Raw genomic sequence first — 10,236 nt, 5'->3', positions numbered from 1 at the left:
TGGTAGTTAGCAGTTATGCAGCAGGCCTAAAGCATGTCCAGCTGTCCCTTTTTGTGCAAAGACTGGCCCTTATGGTATCAACTGCATGCATCATGCTCTATGCTGATGGTTTCTAACATTAGCTTTTGAAAATCACAAGAGCCCTGCTTTCCACACCTATGCTTACAGGGAACGGTCCTTGAAAATCATCCCTTGTCCAGGTGGGCAATAGGTCCGGAAAAGATACTAGAACCGGCTTCTCAACTCTACCTTCTATGACCGAGGCTGTGCAGAACTGAAGAGACAAGGTGGAGGGGGGAATCATCCCACTATATACTATCTTGTGGTGTTTAATTTTTCTGTCCTCTATTTAGCTGACCAAGCATTAACCCATATGCCATGACTACCATAATGTCTGACGAAAAACAAAATAATCTACTTCATAATTCCTTTTCTTCTGAGTACTTTGGGACTGCCAGTAAAATTTGGATATAAAGGCTCCCTAAGGACATCTACACACAAGGCCCCATTGACATTCTCAACAAAATTTGGAATTAAATCTTAAAGTTAGACCCAATGACCCCATTGAACTTGATCGGACACTTACAATGAGGAGCCTGTCAGGAGATCACCCCAGAGATGTAATCTGTTGGCTCCGCTACTTCTCATAAAAATAGGGAATCCTTTGTAAACTGTGATCTTCAGATGGCAGTTTTCACGTTTTCTCTTGGCCTACTCTGAAACAGTGTCCACTGTGGAAACCCTTAACCCTCAGGAGCTATGGGGGTTAAGGGTGATGCACAGTGGCAAAGATGGACACCTTAAGGATGCTGTTGTCTTTTGCTCTACATCATGCATGCACAAGATCTCTGTACCCACCTACTGGGATGCCCTTCCCCATATGTGGACAAATGGATCAGAAAATGGTATTGATTTAACTGTACTAGTTTGCTTTATCCACAATACAGGACGCCCTGTGTTGTCTGTGTCTGGAAACCCCCACATGCTCCTACTGCATTCCTTACACCCAAGCCATGTGTCCCCTAGCATTCCCACAGTCCTTCGAAATCAGTTACATTCTACTCTGCTTTCTATTTACCTCTTTCCCTTCTCCTTTTTCCTACTGGATTATCTTGCCATACTCTAATGCTTTGGTCCTATTCATACTCTATGTCTATAGATGGATGACCCTAACATTTGATATTGCTAGTCTGCCCTTAGAGGCTTTGGGTATTCTCATTCTCATCCTCCCTTTGACCTCTCCCTCAGCATATGACTCTCTTAGAGGGACCAATTGCTCCAAGCTCTTTATCCTGATATGTTGCAGCTTTCTGTATATTTTCAAATCCTCTGGATAGGCAAAATTCTCCATGCCACGGCCACTTCTGCATTTCTTTAGACCTCATGTTTCCTATCTAATCCTTCCTATTTCCATTCCCTCCCACATCTGCAAAACTCTTGAAGGTTTACTGCTGCTATTTCTTGTTAGACACTAACTTTAACAGCCCATGTGATAGGCCAACTCACTTACCTCTTTGTTAGTGGGGACCATTTTTATCAGCACAGTAAGATTTTTTTTTTCTTTGTTGCATCATCACTTATATGGTGTTTTGATATCATACACTAAGGGGCATATTCAATTAGCCGCGAGAGTTCACCCCACAGCGAATTGTCACGCTAATCCAATTTAATTAAGGGATTCCTCGTGCGGGGTCTCGCAGTTGGACTTTACCACGCACCTCATGGAGGTGCGAGGTAAAATCCGCGTAAAAACGGCCTAATCGGCCTCGCACATGAGGGAAAAGCACTGATTCCGCAATTTTTGCGGAATCAGTGTGTTTACGCGCACGAGTCCCGATTTAATGAGGTGGGGAAAAAGCTATTTAAATGAACTCCCGCGGCTAATTGAATATGCCCCTAAGTGTTCATTCTTGTCAAGTAACATGCTTGTACTAGCATGCTAAAAACCTTCAACCAATAAAACTCGTTAATATACTGTAAAACTTTCTTTCTTGTAAGAATTCATTTATTAGGGACTCTTTTAACTGAACAATTTTCAGTCAAGATCCAGCTGTTGCACATTTAGGACTGGACACCCTGGAGCAAACAGATCTGGGCAAGGAGAGATATCACATGGTTCCCCCTGAAGCATCTCCCAAGCAACTGGGAACCATATGCATCATGTCCAGAATGGAAGATTTGTGATTACTTGCATTCATTTTTTTTAATCCTAAGCAGATAAGAGAATAGAGAAAGTGGAGGGAAGACGCAAGCTAGTTGAGTTCCTCATTGGTATTATCAATGCATCATCTGTCCTGGAAGTCTGTGAAGTTCAGTCTTGTTACTTTGGCATTCTGGTTTGCTGCTATAATACCCATCTCAGGAAGATCTTCTTTCTATTAGCTATTGTATCTTCCTGATGTAGTGACCATTCTCTTAGAACCACTTGCCTGAAGTTTAGGTAATCTGCCTTAGCATTCTACTTGCCTGCAACATATAATGTTCAATGTGAATGTAGGTTTCTTACTGCCCAAGGTATTAGTTTTGCTACTTTCGACGTCTCCCTCGTGATTTACAGAAACCACTAATGTTTTGTTGTCAGAGTACCCAGTGAGATGCTATCCCAGCTACTGCTGCACTGCTTTCCATACAGCTTTGTTATTTTTGTAGAGAAATGAGTTCCTAAGCCTGTAGCACTGAAATCTGTTATCCATATTATTTATTCTGGATTGGAGAGTGACATAACTGGTGTCCTTATTCCTAGGTTTTTCTTCCAGTTTTGAAATTTCTTAGTAGCTCTTGGCAGGCTGATGTAGTTATCTTGTGAAGCCTGTACGTGGTTGCTGGAGACTGTGCACATGTATCATTTTCCTATTGTGGTGATCTTGCAGATTTATGTATGTGAGATTACAAAGAAGATTGTTCACAGGTTCCATATTAAATTGTGTGTATGTGGTGAACCTGGGCGCTGGGGATATGACAATTGGAACTAGACTGATCTGAAGTATAATAAATTTATTTGGTATAACAGATAAAATGGCTCCTTTTGGAGTTAACACAGTAACATGCAAAATAATTAGATCAGGTGAGCAATTGGTGACAACAATAACATAAAAAAATGCAATAATAAGCATCAGGTGAGCAAATATTAACAATATTAATGATGCAATAGATTAGCTCTGGGTGAGCAAGTGTAAAGCAATTAGCTCAATTGAGCATATGAAAAGATAAGTTCATACCAGTCTGAGGTGGTGAGTGCCCCTTAGGATAAAAAGTTACTGGGGGAGATTATCCAGATAAATTCCCACCAGACACTCACATGCATAAGTCTTAGCTCTGGAATATCAAGTCCTGCACACAGGTGGGCCAATGCGTTTCGAGCCTGTAGTGGCTATTCTTCAAGGCTGTATGTGTGCTGTGCTCCTGGAGCCGACACATAGACGATGTCCTCCTTTTTTTGGAAAGGATCACTAGAAGACCACCACACCTTCTGTCAAAGTCTCAACAATAATTCCTTTTAAATGCTTTCACCCAGTGATCAACACGCCAGAGCCCTTCTAGGGAAAGCGGCTGCTGTGACATCAGATAGTGAACATCCCACAACCAATAAAAACTGCAATACTACAAATACTGAAGCATCCATTAAGTTCAGTCAGTCCTGACCATAGCGAATCCAAACTCCCAGCTGCTGGCTCCAAGACAAGGAGGGCCACCTGGCTCATCGCTGGAATAAGCTTTAATCAGCTGGAGCCATTTCCTGATGAAGCAGGCAGCAGGTTTTCTGGAACTCTGTAGCTCCAACAAATTGGAAAACCTTTAATTTTAAAACAAATTTGTTTCTACCCTATTAATCTAAGGGATTTCATTTATTCCAGCAATGAGCCAGGTGGCCCTCCCTGTTTGGATCCTCCAGCAGTGTCAGCGTGGAATGATTGGGATCCCGCCTGCAGGCTGTGTTATAGCAAAAGCTCCAGCAGCCAGGAGTTTGGATTATCTATGGCCAGGACTGAATGAACAGAATGTGTGGAGGTCTTCTAGTGGTCTTTCCCAAAAAAAAAGTATATTGTCTATGTATTGGCTCCAGGAGCACAGCACACATACAGCCTTGAAAAGGAGCCACTACCGGATCCAAATGCATTGGACCTCCTGTGTGCAGGACTTGAACTTCCAGAGCGAAGACTTAAGCTGCATACACACACACAACAATTTTTTGAACGATTATCGTTAAATTATATAAAAAAAAAAAATCTTTCACTTTCTGAGTCAAACGATGAATGATTATCATTCATGCACACTCACGTTTGTAGTTCAGTTAGCCTTGTCAACTGAACGATTTTCAGTAAGGGAATATGCAAAAATCGTTCATTAACTTTAAAAAATCTGACAGAAAATCATTCATAAAATTGTTGTGTGTGTATGCACCTTCATGCATGCGAGTGTCTGGTGAGATTTTATCCGGATAATCTCCACCATTACCTTTTATCCTAAGGGACACTCACCACCTCAGACTGGTATGAGCTTATCTTTTCATGTGCTCAATTGAGCTAATTGCTTTACACTTGCTCATCCAAAGATAATTTATTGCATCTTTAATATTGTTGTTACTATTTGCTCACCTGAAGCTAATATTAGCATTTTTTTTATGTTATTGTTGTCACCAATTGCTCACCTGATCTAATTATTTTGCATGTTACTGTATTCACTCCTAAAGGAGCCATTTTATCTGTTACACCAAATAAATTATACTTCAGATCAGTCTAGTTCCGCCTGGTCATATCCCTAGCGCCCAGGATCACCACATACACAAAATTGTTCTGTTCCATTTACGGGGTAAGGGTACTTCTCAGTGGTTAATCCAAGCAGCTAAGGGATATAGTGCGTTTATTGGTCTACCTACCTATAAATTATTTTATGCTATCCATATAAAATTGTTTGGTATTTAGTATCCTAAATCTGCCATTAAACAAATTTGTAAATACTATTTACATATTTGTTTAATGGCAGATTTAGGATACTAGGAAATGCTCATGAAGTTGTATTTGTAATTAATAGTCTGGAATAAAAACAAATTTCCCCATCTGATCTAAAGGAGCTGTTTTTTGCGTTGATGAAAGGTTGTAAGAAGCTCTATTTGCTCTCTAGCTGCGTAGTTTTGTATTCTACAAATAATATTTTTATTGTTTACTGATGTCTAGATCCCATTGGTCTTTGATAGACTGTAAGCATGTGTGCATAGTGCAAAATCCTGTCAACAACAGTTTTTAGAAGGCACTGATCATGAAAGTTATTCAGTTCTTTTGATTTGAAATTCACTCTTAATTTTGAGAGCCCGAATGGGAGAAGATTCCATATTTTGTACCGCGGTCCTGTTTTATCTTTTTTCTGCACCTCTTAATTGCTAAAGGCAAAGGTAAAACCTGGATCTTCTTTCTTGAGGTAAATCAATTAGATTTCCCTCAAAAGGAATTACATCATGGAATCCAGGTTTTTCCTCCAAATAGTTTTCCTTTAAAAGTTAGATTAACCGAACTGTTCTTTGATTATCAGCTTTTGAAGTGCATAACTAGAAGGCTCTTCTAGACACTACTCTTAAAGCTTTTGTTAAAAGAAGCAAAAAAGGTGTCTGAAGATGCACAGAGAAATATCTCTCTATATATTCCCACACTGGTTTATTTGCCTTTTCCTTATCAATAACAGTATTGAAAGAATTGTACCATAATATTAGATCTCAAGCCATGGAGGCTATGTCAAAACGAAACTACAATATGGTTTTTAAGAAAAAAAAAAAAAAAAAAAGACTAATACCACACCTCATGCTTATCCATGGGATCCATATGCGGATCCAAACTACTAGTGCAGTGATTCCCAACCTCAGTCCTCAAGGCACACTAACAGTCCTGGTTTTAGTGATATCCATGCTTAAGCACAGATGGTTAAATCAAAATAACTAAGGTACTAATTAAGTCACCTGTGCTCAACTATGGCTATTCTTAAAACCTGGACTGTTAGTGTGCCTTGAGGACCGTAGTTGGGAAAGCCTGTACTAGTTGAATGGAAAGGCAGAGACTAACGTAGTGTTTCGCGGATGAATTGAAAGTGTAAACAACGTGATCTGACAGACTTGGAAAGCGGAATGATTGGTAGCGCTCACAGCATCTGTGAGAGCATTAGCAACACGGCAGCTGAATTGTTCAAAGGGTAGTTATTAAAGTATACCGAATGGACCAGCACATATATATATATAAAAAAAAAAAAAAAAACTGGGTGTGGTGGGAGTGTTCCATGTACCAAGGAGGTTAAACAAGAGAGAAGAAACTACCTGTACATATCACTTCTTGGTACGTACTAAAGGGTTTTCTCTGCCTTCAGTCAGGTAGCACTCAGAAAAGGCTAGAATATTGTGCTGCCATAGGCACCTATGGAAGCACTAAGTCACCAAGTTATTACTAAGGCTACAGTCAGCACCACCTCTAGTTGCCATTATCTTCCTCTCCTTAACGAAGTGAGCTCTGTCAGCACACACATTCCGCAGCGCTTTACAGAGAGAATATTTGAACATTCACATCAGTCCCTGCCTCAGCGGAGCTTACAACCTCTACTCCCTACCACATGTACACACGTTATTCTGTTGGGAGCCAATTAAACCTACCTGGATATTTTTGGAATGTTTGAGGGAACAGGAGTACCTGGAAGAAGCCCACGCAAGCACAGGGAGAACATACAAACTCCTCACTGGTGCATAGGTCTCCAACCCACAACCAAAGGCAGTAATACTAACCATTACACACCACGTGTGTTATTTTTTTACATACATACTGCTGAAGCTGCACAGGGCTCAGAAGTAGCAAAAGGTGAGATACTGGAGTCCACAGTGTCGAGATATGCAATGCATCTCTGCTGACAGTGCAAAGGGGGGTGACTTATTCACCTTATGGCAGTTCTATTCTTAGTAATAATTGTGGCAGCCATCTCCTGCTTCGCAACGGTAACAAGCACAGCAGGAGTGGCTTTTTCTCAACAAAAAGGTTTTATTTACTACATGGAGCCCTGGGATCATAAACTACTAGATGTGGAATACAGATGGGCAGACTTGTTCAGTCCTACAGACAAGCAGCAGTGCATCAAACAGATAATTGGAACCAGGTACCAATTCAGATGGTCTCTCAATTAACAGTACACAGCACAGAGAATGAGCTAGCCATTTAAACTAAAAAAAAAAAAAAAAAAAAGCTACCAAATTTTGTCACAAGATGGCAATATAAATCTACAGTTGCTAAGGCAATACTTTACCAAAGATTAGGTCACCAGATGCTACTATCAGACATTGACACCCATGTCACTGGACCTCACCCCTTGTCATTTTTGGTTGTGGGGTTTTTGAAAAACCAGGTGTATGAGGATGGATCTGAAAGATCAGTAAACGTTATGTACTGGCTGTTCCACCTGAGTGGATACATTTTGCTATAAAGAACACTGTTCTTGACCTAGAAAGTGTTGTTGGCCAAAATGGAGGACACACTGAACAATTGTAGTTCTCTCCAACTGCTTTGTATCAAGACTGGGTGACAAAATTGCCACATTAAAATAGTGTAGTGAATATTCTGAAGTACTAGTCGTCCAAATTTTCTCCACACACAAAAATCTTTAGTAACAAAAGCTTCTTTCATACATGCAATGAATTAAATTATGAAAGTGGATTTTCTATATTAGTCTCAGGTATGCAAGTTTAACAAAACACTCCTCCATTTTGTGCAAAAAAAGCTTCATTACAGAGTGCACAGATTTGATCACTTGTTACCCCCAACCCAAGATCTGCAAGGATACTGCAGAAAAACTATAAATCATTAATTACTCAATATACAGCATGGTGTCTTGCCTTGTAGTCATTTGGGATCTGCTTAATCTTTTGGACGCAGCTTCTTCTATACTTGCAGCCGAAAACAAAGGGTGATGCACAGCATTTTGACTTCTCACAGCCTACTTGGCGCTTCCAGCGTGATGCACGCACAGAACCATTACCTTTAGGTGCTCCGCTTCAAAATGTTCAGTCAGTTCTGCTCCCGAATATAGCAGACTTGTGTATGCAGATCAGTCAGCCCATCCTCCACTTTGTGTTATGCTGGACACAGACTGAGCCAATGTCAGCAAGATGTTGTTTCCAGGCCGAACCGAAACATATCGGGCACATTGCTTCACGTGTACGGCCAATATGCGCCCTCCCACGGTCACATGTGGTATCGTCCTGTCGGCTGTGCTGCACATCCAACTGGACAATATCGCATGTGGCCCCGTTGCAGGTAATGAAGGATGGAATAAGGAATCCTGAAGGATTAACCAAAATAAGTCACTGAATAGGTCACGACAGCCTTTAGTGAAAAGAACATAAAAAAAGCTAATTTTGTTTTGCAGGGATCAATATACTGTAGCCTTACACCTCCTTCAGGACACGCATGCTTCCTAGATTGCCAAGAAAAGAAAACCCCGAAGGATGCTCAGAGTAGTAGCAGTCATCTAGTTGTAAAAACACACCACCCCCAAGATTCATTCAGATCTAAGCTAATGACTGCCACACCCCAAAGAGACTGACACAAAAAATTGTTTCAGTATTTGTTATTAGCACAATAGCATGTACTGTATTCAGCTTTAGGGCTCTATTTACTACAATCGGTAATATCACACAATCTGCATTACAAATGCAGAGTGAATTCAGGCAATATCACAGGGATTTACTTGTGATAAAGCTCTGTCCCTGCGAATCCCCTCTGCACACTAGTCACAGTATTTTCTCAAAAAAAATACAATGACAATCGCCTGCGCATGCGACCGGCCGCTGCTGAAACCCCCCCGCCCCCCCGTTACAATTACCTGCATGATCCGGGCTCCGGTGATGTCCTCCGGTCAGCTGACATCCCATACTGCACTGGGACCCCGTCAGGTGACGACCGGGCCGCAGTGCAGCATGGGAGACCAGTTGACCGGAGGGAGGACATCACCGGAGCCCCGATCACCGATCCCTGGAGTCAGGTAAGTTTTTTTTTGCAGTGTATATCAGCATGTGGTCCGTTTAGACCACACAGCTGATCACTGGGGCCGGCTCCGGGCTCTGCTCTCCCAGGAGTCTGGTAACCGGGGGAGACCCTGGATAACGCCACCTCCAGATGGCGTTATCACATGGCTTTCCCCGGTATTTTTTCACAATTTATTTTTAGTAACTTTGGTCAGATCACATTTCCCATTACAATTATGGGAAATGCGATCTGCTTACTAAAAATAAGTGATACTTGGTGTTTTTAGTAAAATTCTACTCCAACCCCTCTTTTTCAGTTTATTTTAGTAAAAATATTAATAAAATAGAGCCCTTAGAGAGAAGAAAGGCAATTCATTGTGATAATGCATTTGTGAAAGTGCCATAAAATTTTTTGCAATCTCTAAAAATATGAGATATGGTAAGAACTTACCCTTGTTATCTCTATTTCTACAAAGTCCATAGGGTTCCACAGGATACCTTGGGGTGTAGGTGTGACGTCAGTCGCAGGGCACCAAAGAGTTAAGCTTTCAGCCTCCCAGGATGCACTAGGTCCCCCTCCTATACCCCGCCCCCAGGCCAAGGCACCTCAGTTACCAAGCCCTAGGCCGGAGGAGGAGAAGGAAGAGAGAGAACAAAGATCTGGACACATACAAGAATCACATTCTCACCAGAGGGAGACGGAAAACCGGTGACCAGAGCAAAGCCCATCTGCAGCACAGGTGCGACAGGGCGGGAGTCCTGTGGAACCCTATGGACTTCGTAGAAACAGAGATAACAAGGGTAAGTTCTTACCATATCTCATATTTTCTACTTCAAGGTCCATAGGGTATCCACAGGATACCTTGGGGATGTCCCAAAGCAGTATCCTTTAAGGGTGGGGACGCTCCTGTGCAGAAAGGAGAATCCGCCGCCCGAAGGAAGCATCCTGAGAGGCGAAGGTGTCAAACCTGTAATACCTCACGAAGGTATGGACAGAAGACCACGTAACAGCCTTGCAGATCTGAACTGCCGAGGCACCACGTCGAGCTGCCCACGAAGGACCCACAGACCTAGTGGAATGAGCCTTCAGAGAAGGAGGGACCGGTAGGCCTTCATGAAGATAAGCTTCAGAAATAGCCATACGGATCCAGGCTGCCAAAGTTTGCTTTGAAGCAGGCCAACCCTTTTTACAGAAGCCATAGAGGACAACAAAGCGTCCGACTTCCTAAACGAAGAAGTGCGGTCAACAT

This window comes from Taudactylus pleione, unplaced genomic scaffold (assembly GCF_031769625.1).
Source record: "Taudactylus pleione unplaced genomic scaffold, aTauple2 ptg000967l, whole genome shotgun sequence".
NCBI lineage: Eukaryota > Metazoa > Chordata > Amphibia > Anura > Myobatrachidae > Taudactylus > Taudactylus pleione.
Note: the sequence above shows the minus strand (reverse complement) of the source record.